Source organism: Hypomesus transpacificus, chromosome 14 (assembly GCF_021917145.1).
Source record: "Hypomesus transpacificus isolate Combined female chromosome 14, fHypTra1, whole genome shotgun sequence".
In the NCBI taxonomy this organism is placed as follows: domain Eukaryota; kingdom Metazoa; phylum Chordata; class Actinopteri; order Osmeriformes; family Osmeridae; genus Hypomesus; species Hypomesus transpacificus.
Genome location: NC_061073.1, coordinates 12,793,205 through 12,800,262, shown reverse-complemented (window position 1 = coordinate 12,800,262; position 7,058 = coordinate 12,793,205). Strand labels below are relative to the sequence as shown.

The window sequence follows — 7,058 nt, the reverse complement described above, 5'->3', positions numbered from 1 at the left end:
GTGTATAAAATGGAGGTGTATTGTACCCCTCCCTAACGTCACACAAACAGACACATACACACTGCCTGGGTGAAAGTTGTGAAACATCGGCCTAAAGTGTTCTTGGAAATAAAGCGATGTTCTTTACTGTACTTCCATCACATTGAGGTCATTTAAAGTAGGTTCCCACTCTTGTGATAGATAATCTAAGTGCTAGAATGAACACTACTCAACAAACAACATTGCCACGGTAACTTTATTTGACATCATCAATACCCAAGTGGAAAGTTGTCCTTTCAAACTATGTTTCAAAATTCACTTCAAAGTGTGTAGATACAGATGATATTTTACTGCATACTTTTCTTAAAGTTGTAGTCACATTCTGTTCAGGTCGAGCCCATACAACAGCATTTCCCCCAGCCTATTTTGTACACTAAACAGTATTTCTTCAATGGCAGGTGATGATTGAGGGCTGTCTTCTCCACTGACACTGTCTGAACACACAAGACACATGGAGGATTAGAAACTGGATCAGCCGCCTCTTCCAGATGCTGCAAATCTGCTCTGCTGCTCACATCTGAATAGGTACAGTATGCTACCGTATTGTCGGGAGCACTGCTTTCTCTACCATAAACCGAAACACAGTCAAGTAAGCAAAACAGGCTGGAGGAGGTTGCGTCACACTAAATCGGCTGTAATAGCAGATTACAAGGCTTACAGTATGTCATGTTTAAAGCGTTCACGTTTGATTGTCAGCAAAGCTTCACCTCAGCAGGCTTCATGTGTTAAGCTGATGTATGTTGCTCACTTCCATAGCTGTTTACAGTAACAAGCCTGGGGTGTATTCATCTGGGTTGTTGAATCCAGGATCCAAGGGTGTAGGTTTGGTTTGAACATTGCCAGGGTCTATCAGTCAATTGCAAAGATGTATTTCACCTTGTATGCTTACCTGCCCCTGCTTTGATGATGAAATTGGAGGGGAAGTTTTGATGGTCTCTTGACATTAGTAGGGACATGTCCCTACTGTCCGCTTCATAGCGCTGGACTTGAGACAAAATGTGGACTATAGAAAGTATCAGGAAGAAATGTGGGCCTCCAAGTGGAAAATGAATAGAAAAGTATTGTTTGGAAATCGAAAAAAAAGCTACATTACTTCAATGAACCTGACAAGGAAATTGATCAAATTCCTGCTAAATTACAGAAAATGCAAGCAAAGCAAAAAAAAATCCTTAAGAAACATACATAACTTTGATTTGTGAAACAAATTAAAATGCATACTGTACAGTAGTTGCCTTAATGTCATAGAGTTGCTAATGGCCAACCCTGGGGATACAATGTACAGTTTTCCATGCCCGGGAATTCTTTGGAAGGCTATTATTTATTCTCAGAGTTCAAGGAAGAAATAAACTGCAAAAGCTTATAAGCAGTAAAACAAAAACAAAAAAAATGCTTTATATGCATGCTATATTCATAATTGTGAACTGGGGTATTTTTCCTCAATGTCCATGATTGGTTTGTCGAAGAAAATGTGGGGCCTGCAATTAAATGAAGTGCTCTAATATCACGTCAGGAGTGTTGCTGGAGGCTCCTGATTTGTAGTCTAATTCTCAAGCCTTTTGTTTACCTGTGGAACAGCTGGTCTTGTTTGACACACAACATTTGAGCACATTTCAGAGGGAATTGTATTCTGGGAGCAGGATGTGTCATTCTGTGTCTTTGAACAAAGGGATTCACAGCCAACAGGAAGTAGGTGCAATGGTGCCCCAGAGCTAAACATAAAACAGCGCAAGTACGGTGTTTCTTAGTTGGACCCTAACCCTAAAACTACTCAGCATGACATGCCCAAAAGCCTAACCCTATACCTCATCTAATGACTGTGACTTGAAATGTGAAAAGAACATATTTAAAATGGCTTTGTCAGTGGGGTTTTGAAATATGTTGCTCTGTGGGATTATCTAAAAAAACATTTCCCAGGGGAAGAACTCATAAAAGGTTTGGGAAGACATAGCATTGTTTTTTGTCTATAATTATCTTAAGACTTCTGAATCTCAGGGATATCAATATGCTGGGGTGGCAGTCATGCTTTGTGTGTAAAGGCTATCAAATACACACAGACCACTTAATGTTTAAGGTTGTATGCCTAAAAATAGGCTCTTTGTATTCCTTGAAAAGCTCAAACCAATTACACCCCCATCTCTTTGGGTCCTTTACTTCAAAGAGGATGTGTTAGTCACTGTACCCTGAACATTTTGTGTTCAGACAAGATGCAACGTGACATGTTTTGCTTTATTTTTTAGCTGTTAACTGCTGTGATTTCTAGTGAAGCAAGCCTTATTGCTAATTAAAATATAACTTATAATGTATGCTACAGTACGGTAGAGCCCTCTGTGCATATGTGCACTTTTTCCTCATCGGAACTATGCCTCAATACACATGTCAGATTGCTTCTGTCATAAGGTGTGCCGAGCCATCAAAATATAGAACTATCCTTAGTCCTTAAGTGTTCCCTGGAAGAGTTGAAACCACCTCTCAAGTCAATGCAGGACTTTTAACCAGAGTAGCACTATAATGTGCTGAAAGTGTAATATGATAATACTGGTATATATTGAAATTAAAGCTGAAATATATTGATATATATGCTTTTCTTGTCACATTCTCTCCCCCCCACAACAGCAGACAATCATGCATTTTATTTTCATAAAATGGTCCTGAGTGTTTATAAAGTTCTGCTTTTAGCAAAATTATTTTCATGTGATATACAGTAACTCAACCATGTAATCTTACTTCAGTTTACCACATACTTCAATAACAGCCTCCTAGTATTTCATGGATCTCGGATACACTATCCAATCTTACATAGTGTCGGCAAAATAGGACGATCCTGTGATTGCATGTCATTTTGTTGACAACATCTGTTCTCATATATGTTACTAATGACAGCACGTCAGCCTGGACCGAAGCTGATATATGATGACGATCAATAGGACGATAGTCATTTCAGTGTTCATCTTGCTGCCCCGAGTACCGTCCTCCTCTTCTCCTTACCTCTCAGAGCTGCAGCCAAAATCCAATAACCCGACCAGTCATCTACTCCCCTTCACCTATCATATTGTGAAATTGAAGCAAGGCGGAGGACGTTATTAAGGTGGATCCTGCTTTGAATTATTCAAATTTGTGGAGATGAAGGGGCGAAGCTGGAGACATCAAGATGATGGCGGCTGGGAGTTTGAAATCGGAGCGTGCTCTTCGATCGCAAGCCCTTTGGGCTGAAAGAATCCTTGGATAACAAGTACAGTGAGAGATTAGTGTGGATCAAAGTGGAGATTAAACAGGATGGAAAACACATTGATGCACCTCATTAGCAAGTCCGTGAAATTTGCTGAATTGCTCTTAATCTCGAAGATGACGCAGAGGTGTTAGTGGAATATTGCTTGTGGATTTTTGCCTGCTATAGTACTGCGACATGTGTTCTGTGTCAGATAACTGACAGGGCACACTTCATACAACGTGCACTGCGGGGCTTTTTTCACGCAACATAAGGAGGAGGTGAAAAGAGGACGCATTCCATGCTGAAGTACCAAGGGCAGATAACTGTCTTTACAAACTGCAACACGGTGAAACGCGAACACTAAAATAAAACGAGGCAAAAACGAAAGAAGAAATGGTCGAGAGAGGCACGTCTGTGTTATCTGCCGTAACCTTCTCTGACACTGTGCTCGCTTTGTTGGAAAACAACGGAGTGACGAGTGGCACTCTCTCAGCAACACACTCCGGCAGCTCTCAGAGTTTGGCCCCTCATCCGGCTGTGTCATTTTTCTGTCCCTGAGCTCCTCAAGGACAACAATGATCCAGACCCTCACGAAACGCCGTGGATATCCATCTATATTCCACATCAGCAATACCGGGATCGCTCAGGGATTGTCTTGTGGATAGATATCTGTGGCAGGGGACTGTCAAAAGTACATAGAGCCAATCCACGCTGTCCCAAGGCCACATTGCTGTCGCGTGTCTTAAATCACCATGCAGCACAAAGTGCACAATGTTCAACTGTGCCAGGCCTACAACCTGTATTTAGCCACAAACCAGGCTAACAAATACTAATTCAATTTCAAACGGACTCTACTGTCAAGCTAAAAGATGATGTCAATATTTTCATCACAATGGTGGCACATCAACTCCAAAAGACTGTACAGTACTCATCTCCCTAATCTCCCTCCATGTTAACTCTGTTTCATGCTTCAAATCTGTCATTGTCCCTGTCTCCACCACTAAGTGATGATTGTGATACGGAAACCATCAGCAGCACCATGTGCACGGAATATTCCTTTTGAACGCTGGATAAATCCTACATGGCATACGGAACATGATTATTACATTATCTAATTGCATCCCAACACATGTATTATTCATGGCCTGACAAAGTAGATGCTCTCTGAGGCAGGAAGAGAGGTATGTTCTTATTAAAGCCGTCCATCTGTCATTTTACAATGTTCACCGTCTCCTGTCAAAACACTGTGTTTTTCTCTGAAGTCTAAGTGGACTGTTTAGAATAGGCAGCCTGGTCTCTGTCCGAAGGCATCACATATTGCTGCTTGGGAAGAAGTCCTAGCTCACTGTTCCAACGCAAGCTGTATGGCTTCAGTATTTTGACGAACAAGGTCGCCGATAGATTTGGATAACCTGCTTTCAGATTTTTACGAATCTGCCCCAAATTAATTTGGGCTGTTTCTGAGAAATCTTGCAAGGAGCTTCTAACCTTAACCTTTTGTGTCAGAGTTCTATGCAAAAGACTCCCAAGGAGCAGCAAAATAGGACACGGATGGATCAGATCACAGTAGATTAAAGCTATGGTGAAAATAAAAGTTTTCAGCCCATGCTTACATTTACATTACATGTATGCATTTAGCAGACACTTTTATCCAAAGCAACTTCCAAGAGAGAGCTTTACAAAAGAGCATAGGTCACTGATCATAACAACGAGGTAGCCCCAAACATTGCAAGCAGCCAAAACATGAAGCATACATTGTGAAAACCAAATAAGTGCCAAAGGGAAGAACCATAAGATCATACAAATTACAATTAAACAACATGAAAATCAAAAAGTGCAAGTACAATTAAACAACATGAAATCCAAAAGGTGCAAGAGTGTACCTGTAGAAGAACAATCAACAGTAAAATATTTCACAGCGAGTACAAAAGTTTAAATCTGTTATAACTAACCAACAACAGCAACAAGTCTCTAAATAAGTCATTGTGAAACCTGGAGGAAACTAACATCAGGTCCAGCCAAGCAGTCGTAAGTGCCGTTGTACCCCCGGAACAAGTGCGTCTTGAGCCTTTTCTTGAAGGTGGGGACAAGCAGTGTCCCTGCTTGTGTGGCAAATACAGTTAAATCACTTTAGTGTCAACGATATTCTCACATTTATGGATGATGGCATTGCCCATACTGTTCCTGTCTACCCAAGAATTAACTTCCAGTAGTCAGTCAAATGAAGGTCAAAATGTAGTCTTGTGTGCCACTTCAACTATTACCGACCCCATGGGTACTCGATGAGTCTTTACCTACAGTATGAGCAAGGACATGCGACAGAATAATCTGAACACTCCTTTCACTGTTCCACTATGGACAAGATATTGCTACAGTATTGGAATGTTGTTTGATAAGAGACACCATTTAACATAAATAAATACATATTGTGACTTTCCATCAGAATCTTACAGACAGGCAATTGTAATGGTTTATGTTGCTGTTTCAACCAACAACTCTTCAATTATCCCAGAGGAGAGACAAATCAACACCAAAATGGGAAAAGTTGTGGTGACTAGTGATGGCTCCCACAGAGCAAATAATATCTTAAGTAAAATGAAGTGGTCACCACAGATTCACAGGAGGATAGTAAAATAAAAAGCCTTAAATCCAAACCATTAGGCAAGGCTGTCATAACATGGCTGCCATTATTGCGGAGTGCTCAATGAAAGTGATATAAAAAGTACATAGAGCCACATCACTTTAATGCAGGGCCATGGAAGACAAATTACTGGAAAAGGTTATGTTCCATTGTACTACTTAACTGTGTGTGTGTGTGTGTGTGTGTGTGTGTGTGTGTTACAGAGAGAGAGAGAGAGAGAGAGAGAGAGAGAGAGAGAGAGAGAGAGAGAGAGAGAGAGAGAGAGAGAGAGAGAGAGAGAGAGAGAGAGAGAGAGAGAGAGAGAGAGAGAGAGAGAGAGAGAGAGAGAGAGTGTTGGTGCGTGGGGGTAAGAGATCAGAGTCAGCACGTTTGTGCTAAAGTAAGATGGTTCAGCCAAATGCATGCTAGAGGCTGTTGCTCTGAACCTCAGACCAATGCATGGGACCCAGATCACCAGCCAGGTTGACACTTATGAAGACTGATGAATGTGGCTCCTTCAGGTGTCACAGCGACAGCGTGATGGACAGATCCCTGAAACGGCATTACCACATTTCCCTAAATCTGCTGTGTCGTCTAACGTATAACATGGAGGCACTGATACTACTTGCATTCCTTTCCCAAGACCAGGCTGAGTGAATCTACTGAGTAGTTTACATCTTTTATATACAGTAGTTCACATTGTTTTGACTTGAATGATCCTCCCTGAGCCCATAAAAAATATGTTTTTTAATAGATATAAGGCTCGAGAGGGACCTTTCTAATGTGTTATATATCATAATAGAAACTATGTAATACCCACCCTTTCTCACAAACCTGTCCAGTGTCGACCATCCTGGGTACTATGTACTAAGTACTATGCATCCATTTTAGATCTGATAAAGCACCTTTTTTTGTTTTAAGTACTCATTGAATGTTGTCTTGACACAGCAAACTGGTGTAGGATTAAAGATGGTTGCATAGGCTTAAAGGAGCCATTAAGTCAATTTCGACTCGATTCCTTCACTGGTAAGAACGTGGCATGGCGATGGTTGTCAGAAAGTGATGAGAAAGCACGGGGTATTCTCGGCTGCGTTGAAGCCGCCAGTGGCTGCTGGTGGTGTCACACAGGGGTAGGGCAGTCGGTAGGTGGCAGTCATGTCCCATCTGCGTTAGTACTGAACTTGAGAAACT

General features: G+C 41.3%; 1 protein-coding gene across 1 annotated transcript in view; it reads left to right on the top strand.

Moving 5' to 3' along the window:
* Positions 1 to 464: 464 nt before the first annotated feature.
* The window catches only part of lrrc4ca (leucine rich repeat containing 4C, genome duplicate a), a 48,235-nt gene continuing 41,641 nt past the window's right edge, over positions 465 to 7,058 (top strand). The window contains exon 1 of the mRNA XM_047034203.1: positions 465 to 564. The gene's annotated coding sequence lies outside the window, so the exon portion shown is untranslated. The remainder of the gene's footprint in view (positions 565 to 7,058) is intronic.